The sequence below is a fragment of the Macaca mulatta genome, chromosome Y (assembly GCF_049350105.2).
Source record: "Macaca mulatta isolate MMU2019108-1 chromosome Y, T2T-MMU8v2.0, whole genome shotgun sequence".
NCBI lineage: Eukaryota > Metazoa > Chordata > Mammalia > Primates > Cercopithecidae > Macaca > Macaca mulatta.
Window position 1 is genome coordinate 14,043,814 of NC_133427.1, and position 12,348 is coordinate 14,056,161.

The window sequence follows — 12,348 nt, forward strand, 5'->3', positions numbered from 1 at the left end:
GATTCCACAGAAACGGGGGTAGCCATGGGCTCCATGAAACACAGGTGTAATTCAGTGAGTTGAAGTCACACATCACAAAGCAGTTTCTCAGAAAGCTTCTATTTTTCGTTTTCGAGCTGAGGTTATTTGTGGTCTCGGAGCCCCACTGTGTGTCTTAGAGCAGATTCTGCGAAAACACTTTTAGCAAGCGTCTCAAGGGAAACAATGGTAGAACTCTGTGAGCCGAAGTCACCCAGAGCAAAGGAGTTTCAGAGGAGGCGTCTCTGCAGATTTGTCTGAGGAGATTTCATGATTCACCATGGGATTCAACGTTATCCAAGATATCACTCGTGAGATTCTACAAACACAGTGCTAGCAAACTCCTCATGAAAGAGTGGTGTAACCCTTTGAAATGAATTCACACATCACAAAGCAGTTTCTCAGAAAGCTTCCTTCCGCTTTTTCTCGGAGGATAGTTCCTGCCTCCCAGCCGAAATTATCAGTTCCCATCCGAAATTATCGGTTCTCAGAATCCACAAAAACAGTGCTAGGAAACGGCTCCAAGACACAGTGATGTAACTCTGGGAGCTGAAGTCTCGTATCTGAAAGCAATTCCCGAGGAAGCTTCTTTCATTTCTTATCTGAGGATATTTCCTTTGTCACCGTAACCTGCTAGCGCTGAGAAGTATCTCATCGCAAGCTTCAAGAAAACGGTGTTGGCAAACTGATCACTGAAGAGAAGAGTGTAACTCCGTGAGGTGCATTCACACACCGCAATGCAGTTTCTCAGAAAGCTTCTGTCCGCTTCTTATCTGAGGATATTTTCTTTTCCCCGTAGCCCACAATGAGCTCCCAAAGATCAATTTGCAGAATCCACGGCAACAGTGTTAGCAAACTGCTACAAGAAGGTAAAGGTGAATCTCTGTGTGTTGGATTCAACATCACAGAGCAATTTCTGAGACTGCCTCTTTCTAGTTAATATCGGAGGATGTTTCCGTGTTCACTATTGGCCTCAATGGGTCCCCAAATATCACTTTGCAGATTCCACGAAAACGGTGTTAGCAAACTGCTTCCTGAAGACTCAGTTGTAACTCTGTGTGATGAATTCACGTATCACAGAGAAGTTTCTCACACAGCTTCGCTCAAGTTTTGCATCGACGGTATTTCAGCGTAGGCCTGAATTCGAACCGAAGTAGCCCTTCTCAGGTTCCTCAAAGACAGTGTTAAATGACTCTTCCATGAAAAGGGTGTGTAACTCTGTGAGATGAATTCTCACATCACGATCCAGTTTCTAAGACAGCTTCTTTTCTCATTTTATCTGAGGCTATGCCCTCTGTAAGCTTCATTGCGCTAAGAAATATATGCCATGGCAGATTTCAGGAAAACTGTGTGAGCAAGTTGATCACTGAAGAGAAAACTGTAACTCCGTGAGTTGCATTCACACATCCCAACGCCGTTTCTCAAAACACTTCTTTCTTGTTTGTGTCTGAGGATATTTCCCTTTTCACCATAGGCCTCAATGAGCTCCCAAACATCCCTTTGCGGAATCCATGAAAACAGTGTTAGCATACTGCTACAAGATGGTAAAGGTGAAGCTCCGTGTGGGGAATTCAACATCACAAAGCAATGTCTGAGTCAGCTTCTTTCTAGTTATCATCCGAGGATGTTTCCTTTTGCACCATGGGCCCTGAATGCGCCCCCAAATATCACTTTGCAGATTCCCGGAAAACAGTGGTGGCAAACTGCTTCCTGAAGATTCCGCTGTAACTCTCTGTGTTGAATTCACGTAGCACAGAGAAGTGTCTCACAAAGCTTCTCTCACGTTTTTAATGGGGGATATGTCCTTCATCAGCGTAGGCCTCAATTCCATCCAAAGTAGCCCTTCTCGGGTTCCTGAGAGACAGTGTTAAACGTCTGCCCCACGAAACGCCGACGTAACGCTGGGAGATGATTTCACACATCGCAAACCAGTTTCTAAGAAAGCTTCTTTTAATGTTTTCTGAGGAGATTTCCTTTGTCACCGTAAGCTTCATTGCGCTAAGAAGCATCCCAAGGCAGATTTCAAGGAAACTGTGTGAGCAAACTGGTCACTGAAGAGACAAGTGTCACTCTGTGAGTTGCATTCACACATCGCAATGCAGTTTCTCAGAACGCTTCCTTCCAGTTTTTATCTGAGGCTATTTCCTTTTCCCCGTAGCCCTCAATGAGCTCCCAAATATCACTTTGCAGAATCCAGGGAAACAGTGCTGGCAAAGGGCTACAAGAAGGGAAGGTGAATCTCTGTGTGGTGAACTGACACATCACAAAGCAATTTCGGAGACAGCTTCTTTCTCGTTACGATCTGAGGATGTTTCCGTTTTCACCGTGGGCCCTCAATGCGCTCCCAGATAGTACTACGCAGATTCCAGGAAAACGGTGTTAGCAAACTGCTTCGCGAAGACTAAGTGGGAACTCTGTGAGATGAATTCACGTTTCACTGAGAAGTTTCTCACAAAGCTTCTTTCCAGTTTTCATTTACGATATTTCCTGGGTCACCGTAAGCTTCATTGCGCTGAGAAATAGCCCAGTGCAGACTGCAATCAAACAGTGTTAGCAAACGGGTCAGTGAAAAGTTGCGTGGAAGTCTAGGAGTCGCATTCACATGTCACAATGCAGTTTCTCCGAAGGCTTCTTTCCAGTTTTTATCTGAGGACCTTTCTTTTCTCACCATATCCCTCCGTGTGCTCCCAAGAGTGGTGAAAGCCTTTGAAATGAACTCACACGTCACAAAGCTGTTTCTCAGAAAGCTGCACCCTGCTTTTTCTCGGAGGATAATCCCTTTCTCCCCACACTCTCCAAACCCATCCGAAATATCAGTTCTCAGAATCCACATAAACAGTGCTGGGAAACGGCTCCAAGAAACCGTGATGTAACTCGGTCAGATGAAGTCACGTATCTGAAAGCAATTTCTGAGGAAGCTTCTGTCATTTTTACCTAGGGATACTTCCTTTGTCACGGTAAGCTGCGTAGCTCCAAGAAGTCTCCCATTGCGGATTTCAAGGAAACGGTCTTGTCAAACTCATCACGGAAAAGTGTAACTCTGGGAGGTGCACTCACACAGCGCAATGCAGTTTCTCACAAAGCTTCTTTCCAGTGTGCATCTGAGGCTATTTCCTTTTCACCGGAGCCCTCAGTGAGCTCCCAAATATCACTTTGCAAATTCCACGAGAACAGTCTTCGCGAAGGGCTTCATTAGGAGAAAGCTGCAATTCTGTGAGATGAATTCACAGATCACAAAGAAGTTTCTCAGAAAGCTTCTTTCTCCTTTGTAACGGAGGATATTTCACAAAGCTTCTTTCCAGTTTTCATTTACGATATTTCCTGGGTCACCGTAGGCTTCATTGCGCTGAGAAATAGCCCAGTGCAGACTGCAATCAAACAGTGTTAGCAAACGGGTCAGTGAAAAGTTGCGTGGAAGTCTAGGAGTCGCATTGACATGTCACAATGCAGTTTCTCCGAAGGCTTCTTTCCAGTTTTTATCTGAGGACCTTTCTTTTCTCACCATATACCTCCGTGTGCTCCCAAGAGTGGTGAAAGCCTTTTGATATTTCCTTTGGCCCCGTAGTCCTCAAAGGGGTCTGAAATATCAGTTTCCAGATTCCACAGAAACGGGGGTAGCCAACGGCTCCATGAAACGCAGGTGTAATTCAGTGAGTTGAAGTCACACATCACAAAGCAGTTTCTCAGAAAGCTTCTATTTTTCGTTTTCGAGCTGAGGTTATTTGTGGTCTCGGAGCCCCACTGTGTGTCTTAGAGCAGATTCTGCGAAAACACTTTTAGCAAGCGTCTCAAGGGAAACAATGGTAGATCTCTGTGAGCCGAAGTCACCCAGAGCAAAGGAGTTTCAGAGGAGGCGTCTCTGCAGATTTGTCTGAGGAGATTTCATGATTCACCATGGGATTCAACGTTATCCAAGATATCACTCGTGAGATTCTACAAACACAGTGCTAGCAAACTCCTCATGAAAGAGTGGTGTAACCCTTTGAAATGAATTCACACATCACAAAGCAGTTTCTCAGAAAGCTTCCTTCCGCTTTTTCTCGGAGGATAGTTCCTGCCTCCCAGCCGAAATTATCAGTTCCCATCCGAAACTATCGGTTCTCAGAATCCACAAAAACAGTGCTAGGAAACGGCTCCAAGACACAGTGATGTAACTCTGGGAGCTGAAGTCTCGTATCTGAAAGCAATTCCCGAGGAAGCTTCTTTCATTTCTTATCTGAGGATATTTCCTTTGTCACCGTAAGCTGCTAGCGCTGAGAAGTATCTCATCGCAAGCTTCAAGAAAACGGTGTTGGCAAACTGATCACTGAAGAGAAGAGTGTAACTCCGTGAGGTGCATTCACACACCGCAATGCAGTTTCTCAGAAAGCTTCTGTCCGCTTCTTATCTGAGGATATTTTCTTTTCCCCGTAGCCCACAATGAGCTCCCAAAGATCACTTTGCAGAAACCACGGCAACAGTGTTAGCAAACTGCTACAAGAAGGTAAAGGTGAATCTCTGTGTGGTGGATTCAACATCACAGAGCAATTTCTGAGACTGCTTCTTTCTAGTTAATATCGGAGGATGTTTCCGTGTTCACTATGGGCCTCAATGCGCCCCCAAATATCACTTTGCAGATTCCACGAAAACGGTGTTAGCAAACTGCTTCCTGAAGACTCAGTTGTAACTCTGTGTGATGAATTCACGTATCACAGAGAAGTTTCTCACACAGCTTCGCTCACGTTTTGCATCGAGGGTATTTCAGCGTAGGCCTGAATTCGAACCGAAGTAGCCCTTCTCAGGTTCCTCAAAGACAGTGTTAAATGACTCTTCCACGAAAGGGGTGTGTAACTCTGTGAGATGAATTCTCACATCACGATCCAGTTTCTAAGACAGCTTCTTTTCTCATTTTATCTGAGGCTATGCCCTCTGTAAGCTTCATTGCGCTAAGAAATATGCCATGGCAGATTTCAGGAAAACTGTGTGAGCAAGTTGATCACTGAAGAGAAAACTGTAACTCCGTGAGTTGCATTCACACATCCCAACGCCGTTTCTCAAAACACTTCTTTCTTGTTTGTGTCTGAGGATATTTCCCTTTTCACCATAGGCCTCAATGAGCTCCCAAACATCCCTTTGCGGAATCCATGAAAACAGTGTTAGCATACTGCTACAAGATGGTAAAGGTGAAGCTCCGTGTGGGGAATTCAACATCACAAAGCAATGTCTGAGTCAGCTTCTTTCTAGTTATCGTCTGAGGATGTTTCCTTTGGCACCATGGGCCCTGAATGCGCCCCCAAATATCACTTTGCAGATTCCCGGAAAACAGTGGTGGCAAACTGCTTCCTGAAGATTCAGCTGTAACGCTATGTGTTGAATTCACATAGCACAGAGAAATGTCTCACAAAGCTTCTCTCACGTTTTTAATGGGGGATATGTCCTTCATCAGCGTAGGCCTCAATTCCATCCAAAGTAGCCCTTCTAGGGTTCCTGAGAGACAGCGTTAAACGACTGCCCCACGAAACGCCGATGTAACGCTGGGAGATGATTTCACACATCGCAAACCAGTTTCTAAGAAAGCTTCTTTTAATGTTTTCTGAGGAGATTTCCTTTGTCACCGTAAGCTTCATTGCGCTAAGAAGCATCCCAAGGCAGATTTCAAGGAAACTGTGTGAGCAAACTGGTCACTGAAGAGACAAGTGTCACTCTGTGAGTTGCATTCACACATCGCAATGCAGTTTCTCAGAACGCTTCCTTCCAGTTTTTATCTGAGGCTATTTCCTTTTCCCCGTAGCCCTCAATGAGCTCCCAAATATCACTTTGCAGAATCCAGGGAAACAGTGCTGGCAAAGGGCTACAAGAAGGGAAGGTGAATCTCTGTGTGGTGAACTGACACATCACAAAGCAATTTCGGAGACAGCTTCTTTCTCGTTACGATCTGAGGATGTTTCCGTTTTCACCGTGGGCCCTCAATGCGCTCCCAGATAGTACTACGCAGATTCCAGGAAAACGGTGTTAGCAAACTGCTTCGCGAAGACTAAGTGGGAACTCTGTGAGATGAATTCACGTTTCACTGAGAAGTTTCTCACAAAGCTTCTTTCCAGTTTTCATTTACGATATTTCCTGGGTCACCGTAAGCTTCATTGCGCTGAGAAATAGCCCAGTGCAGACTGCAATCAAACAGTGTTAGCAAACGGGTCAGTGAAAACTTGCGTGGAAGTCTAGGAGTCGCATTCACATGTCACAATGCAGTTTCTCCGAAGGCTTCTTTCCAGTTTTTATCTGAGGACCTTTCTTTTCTCACCATATCCCTCCGTGTGCTCCCAAGAGTGGTGAAAGCCTTTGAAATGAACTCACACGTCACAAAGCTGTTTCTCAGAAAGCTGCACCCTGCTTTTTCTCGGAGGATAATCCCTTTCTCCCCACACTCTCCAAACCCATCCGAAATATCAGTTCTCAGAATCCACATAAAAAGTGCTGGGAAACGGCTCCAAGAAACAGTGATGTAACTCGGTCAGATGAAGTCACGTATCTGAAAGCAATTTCTGAGGAAGCTTCTGTCATTTTTATCTAGGGATACTTCCTTTGTCACGGTAAGCTGCGTAGCTCCAAGAAGTCTCCCATTGCGGATTTCAAGGAAACGGTCTTGTCAAACTCATCACGGAAAAGTGTAACTCTGGGAGGTGCACTCACACAGCGCAATGCAGTTTCTCACAAAGCTTCTTTCCAGTGTGCATCTGAGGCTATTTCCTTTTCACCGGAGCCCTCAGTGAGCTCCCAAATATCACTTTGCAAATTCCACAAGAACAGTCTTCGCGAAGGGCTTCATTAGGAGAAAGCTGCAATTCTGTGAGATGAATTCACAGATCACAAAGAAGTTTCTCAGAAAGCTTCTTTCTCCTTTGTAACGGAGGATATTTCACAAAGCTTCTTTCCAGTTTTCATTTACGATATTTCCTGGGTCACCGTAGGCTTCATTGCGCTGAGAAATAGCCCAGTGCAGACTGCAATCAAACAGTGTTAGCAAACGGGTCAGTGAAAAGTTGCGTGGAAGTCTAGGAGTCGCATTCACATGTCACAATGCAGTTTCTCCGAAGGGTTCTTTCCAGTTTTTATCTGAGGACCTTTCTTTTCTCACCATATCCCTCCGTGTGCTCCCAAGAGTGGTGAAAGCCTTTTGATATTTCCTTTGGCCCCGTAGTCCTCAAAGGGGTCTGAAATATCAGTTTCCTGATTCCACAGAAACGGGGGTAGCCAACGGCTCCATGAAACGCAGGTGTAATTCAGTGAGTTGAAGTCACACATCACAAAGCAGTTTCTCAGAAAGCTTCTATTTTTCGTTTTCGAGCTGAGGTTATTTGTGGTCTCGGAGCCCCACTGTGTGTCTTAGAGCAGATTCTGCGAAAACACTGTTAGCAAGCGTCTCAAGGGAAACAATGGTAGAACTCTGTGAGCCGAAGTCACCCAGAGCAAAGGAGTTTCAGAGGAGGCCTCTCTGCAGATTTGTCTGAGGAGATTTCATGATTCACCATGGGATTCAACGTTATCCAAAATATCACTCGTGAGATTCTACAAACACAGTGCTAGCAAACTCCTCATGAAAGAGTGGTGTAACCCTTTGAAATGAATTCACACATCACAAAGCAGTTTCTCAGAAAGCTTCCTTCCGCTTTTTCTCGGAGGATAGTTCCTGCCTCCCAGCCGAAATTATCAGTTCCCATCCGAAATTATCGGTTCTCAGAATCCACAAAAACAGTGCTAGGAAACGGCTCCAAGACACAGTGATGTAACTCTGGGAGCTGAAGTCTCGTATCTGAAAGCAATTCCCGAGGAAGCTTCTTTCATTTCTTATCTGAGGATATTTCCTTTGTCACCGTAAGCTGCTAGCGCTGAGAAGTATCTCATCGCAAGCTTCAAGAAAACGGTGTTGGCAAACTGATCACTGAAGAGAAGAGTGTAACTCCGTGAGGTGCATTCACACACCGCAATGCAGTTTCTCAGAAAGCTTCTGTCCGCTTCTTATCTGAGGATATTTTCTTTTCCCCGTAGCCCACAATGAGCTCCCAAAGATCACTTTGCAGAAACCACGGCAACAGTGTTAGCAAACTGCTACAAGAAGGTAAAGGTGAATCTCTGTGTGGTGGATTCAACATCACAGAGCAATTTCTGAGACTGCTTCTTTCTAGTTAATATCGGAGGATGTTTCCGTGTTCACTATGGGCCTCAATGCGCCCCCAAATATCACTTTGCAGGTTCCACGAAAACGGTGTTAGCAAACTGCTTCCTGAAGACTCAGTTGTAACTCTGTGTGATGAATTCACGTATCACAGAGAAGTTTCTCACACAGCTTCGCTCACGTTTTGCATCGAGGGTATTTCAGCGTAGGCCTGAATTCGAACCGAAGTAGCCCTTCTCAGGTTCCTCAAAGACAGTGTTAAATGACTCTTCCACGAAAGGGGTGTGTAACTCTGTGAGATGAATTCTCACATCACGATCCAGTTTCTAAGACAGCTTCTTTTCTCATTTTATCTGAGGCTATGCCCTCTGTAAGCTTCATTGCGCTAAGAAATATGCCATGGCAGATTTCAGGAAAACTGTGTGAGCAAGTTGATCACTGAAGAGAAAACTGTAACTCCGTGAGTTGCATTCACACATCCCAACGCCGTTTCTCAAAACACTTCTTTCTTGTTTGTGTCTGAGGATATTTCCCTTTTCACCATAGGCCTCAATGAGCTCCCAAACATCCCTTTGCGGAATCCATGAAAACAGTGTTAGCATACTGCTACAAGATGGTAAAGGTGAAGCTCCGTGTGGGGAATTCAACATCACAAAGCAATGTCTGAGTCAGCTTCTTTCTAGTTATCGTCTGAGGATGTTTCCTTTGGCACCATGGGCCCTGAATGCGCCCCCAAATATCACTTTGCAGATTCCCGGAAAACAGTGGTGGCAAACTGCTTCCTGAAGATTCAGCTGTAACGCTATGTGTTGAATTCACATAGCACAGAGAAATGTCTCACAAAGCTTCTCTCACGTTTTTAATGGGGGATATGTCCTTCATCAGCGTAGGCCTCAATTCCATCCAAAGTAGCCCTTCTAGGGTTCCTGAGAGACAGCGTTAAACGACTGCCCCACGAAACGCCGATGTAACGCTGGGAGATGATTTCACACATCGCAAACCAGTTTCTAAGAAAGCTTCTTTTAATGTTTTCTGAGGAGATTTCCTTTGTCACCGTAAGCTTCATTGCGCTAAGAAGCATCCCAAGGCAGATTTCAAGGAAACTGTGTGAGCAAACTGGTCACTGAAGAGACAAGTGTCACTCTGTGAGTTGCATTCACACATCGCAATGCAGTTTCTCAGAACGCTTCCTTCCAGTTTTTATCTGAGGCTATTTCCTTTTCCCCGTAGCCCTCAATGAGCTCCCAAATATCACTTTGCAGAATCCAGGGAAACAGTGCTGGCAAAGGGCTACAAGAAGGGAAGGTGAATCTCTGTGTGGTGAACTGACACATCACAAAGCAATTTCGGAGACAGCTTCTTTCTCGTTACGATCTGAGGATGTTTCCGTTTTCACCGTGGGCCCTCAATGCGCTCCCAGATAGTACTACGCAGATTCCAGGAAAACGGTGTTAGCAAACTGCTTCGCGAAGACTAAGTGGGAACTCTGTGAGATGAATTCACGTTTCACTGAGAAGTTTCTCACAAAGCTTCTTTCCAGTTTTCATTTACGATATTTCCTGGGTCACCGTAAGCTTCATTGCGCTGAGAAATAGCCCAGTGCAGACTGCAATCAAACAGTGTTAGCAAACGGGTCAGGGAAAACTTGCGTGGAAGTCTAGGAGTCGCATTCACATGTCACAATGCAGTTTCTCCGAAGGCTTCTTTCCAGTTTTTATCTGAGGACCTTTCTTTTCTCACCATATCCCTCCGTGTGCTCCCAAGAGTGGTGAAAGCCTTTGAAATGAACTCACACGTCACAAAGCTGTTTCTCAGAAAGCTGCACCCTGCTTTTTCTCGGAGGATAATCCCTTTCTCCCCACACTCTCCAAACCCATCCGAAATATCAGTTCTCAGAATCCACATAAAAAGTGCTGGGAAACGGCTCCAAGAAACAGTGATGTAACTCGGTCAGATGAAGTCACGTATCTGAAAGCAATTTCTGAGGAAGCTTCTGTCATTTTTATCTAGGGATACTTCCTTTGTCACGGTAAGCTGCGTAGCTCCAAGAAGTCTCCCATTGCGGATTTCAAGGAAACGGTCTTGTCAAACTCATCACGGAAAAGTGTAACTCTGGGAGGTGCACTCACACAGCGCAATGCAGTTTCTCACAAAGCTTCTTTCCAGTGTGCATCTGAGGCTATTTCCTTTTCACCGGAGCCCTCAGTGAGCTCCCAAATATCACTTTGCAAATTCCACAAGAACAGTCTTCGCGAAGGGCTTCATTAGGAGAAAGCTGCAATTCTGTGAGATGAATTCACAGATCACAAAGAAGTTTCTCAGAAAGCTTCTTTCTCCTTTGTAACGGAGGATATTTCACAAAGCTTCTTTCCAGTTTTCATTTACGATATTTCCTGGGTCACCGTAGGCTTCATTGCGCTGAGAAATAGCCCAGTGCAGACTGCAATCAAACAGTGTTAGCAAACGGGTCAGTGAAAAGTTGCGTGGAAGTCTAGGAGTCGCATTCACATGTCACAATGCAGTTTCTCCGAAGGCTTCTTTCCAGTTTTTATCTGAGGACCTTTCTTTTCTCACCATATCCCTCCGTGTGCTCCCAAGAGTGGTGAAAGCCTTTTGATATTTCCTTTGGCCCCGTAGTCCTCAAAGGGGTCTGAAATATCAGTTTCCTGATTCCACAGAAACGGGGGTAGCCAACGGCTCCATGAAACGCAGGTGTAATTCAGTGAGTTGAAGTCACACATCACAAAGCAGTTTCTCAGAAAGCTTCTATTTTTCGTTTTCGAGCTGAGGTTATTTGTGGTCTCGGAGCCCCACTGTGTGTCTTAGAGCAGATTCTGCGAAAACACTGTTAGCAAGCGTCTCAAGGGAAACAATGGTAGAACTCTGTGAGCCGAAGTCACCCACAGCAAAGGAGTTTCAGAGGAGGCCTCTCTGCAGATTGGTCTGAGGAGATTTCATGATTCACCATGGGATTCAACGTTATCCAAGATATCACTCGTGAGATTCTACAAACACAGTGCTAGCAAACTCCTCATGAAAGAGTGGTGTAACCCTTTGAAATGAATTCACACATCACAAAGCAGTTTCTCAGAAAGCTTCCTTCCGCTTTTTCTCGGAGGATAGTTCCTGCCTCCCAGCCGAAATTATCAGTTCCCATCCGAAATTATCAGTTCTCAGAATCCACAAAAACAGTGCTAGGAAACGGCTCCAAGACACAGTGATGTAACTCTGGGAGCTGAAGTCTCGTATCTGAAAGCAATTCCCGAGGAAGCTTCTTTCATTTCTTATCTGAGGATATTTCCTTTGTCACCGTAAGCTGCTAGCGCTGAGAAGTATCTCATCGCAAGCTTCAAGAAAACGGTGTTGGCAAACTGATCACTGAAGAGAAGAGTGTAACTCCGTGAGGTGCATTCACACACCGCAATGCAGTTTCTCAGAAAGCTTCTGTCCGCTTCTTATCTGAGGATATTTTCTTTTCCCCGTAGCCCACAATGAGCTCCCAAAGATCACTTTGCAGAAACCACGGCAACAGTGTTAGCAAACTGCTACAAGAAGGTAAAGGTGAATCTCTGTGTGGTGGATTCAACATCACAGAGCAATTTCTGAGACTGCTTCTTTCTAGTTAATATCGGAGGATGTTTCCGTGTTCACTATGGGCCTCAATGCGCCCCCAAATATCACTTTGCAGGTTCCACGAAAACGGTGTTAGCAAACTGCTTCCTGAAGACTCAGTTGTAACTCTGTGTGATGAATTCACGTATCACAGAGAAGTTTCTCACACAGCTTCGCTCACGTTTTGCATCGAGGGTATTTCAGCGTAGGCCTGAATTCGAACCGAAGTAGCCCTTCTCAGGTTCCTCAAAGACAGTGTTAAATGACTCTTCCACGAAAGGGGTGTGTAACTCTGTGAGATGAATTCTCACATCACGATCCAGTTTCTAAGACAGCTTCTTTTCTCATTTTATCTGAGGCTATGCCCTCTGTAAGCTTCATTGCGCTAAGAAATATGCCATGGCAGATTTCAGGAAAACTGTGTGAGCAAGTTGATCACTGAAGAGAAAACTGTAACTCCGTGAGTTGCATTCACACATCCCAACGCCGTTTCTCAAAACACTTCTTTCTTGTTTGTGTCTGAGGATATTTCCCTTTTCACCATAGGCCTCAATGAGCTCCCAAAC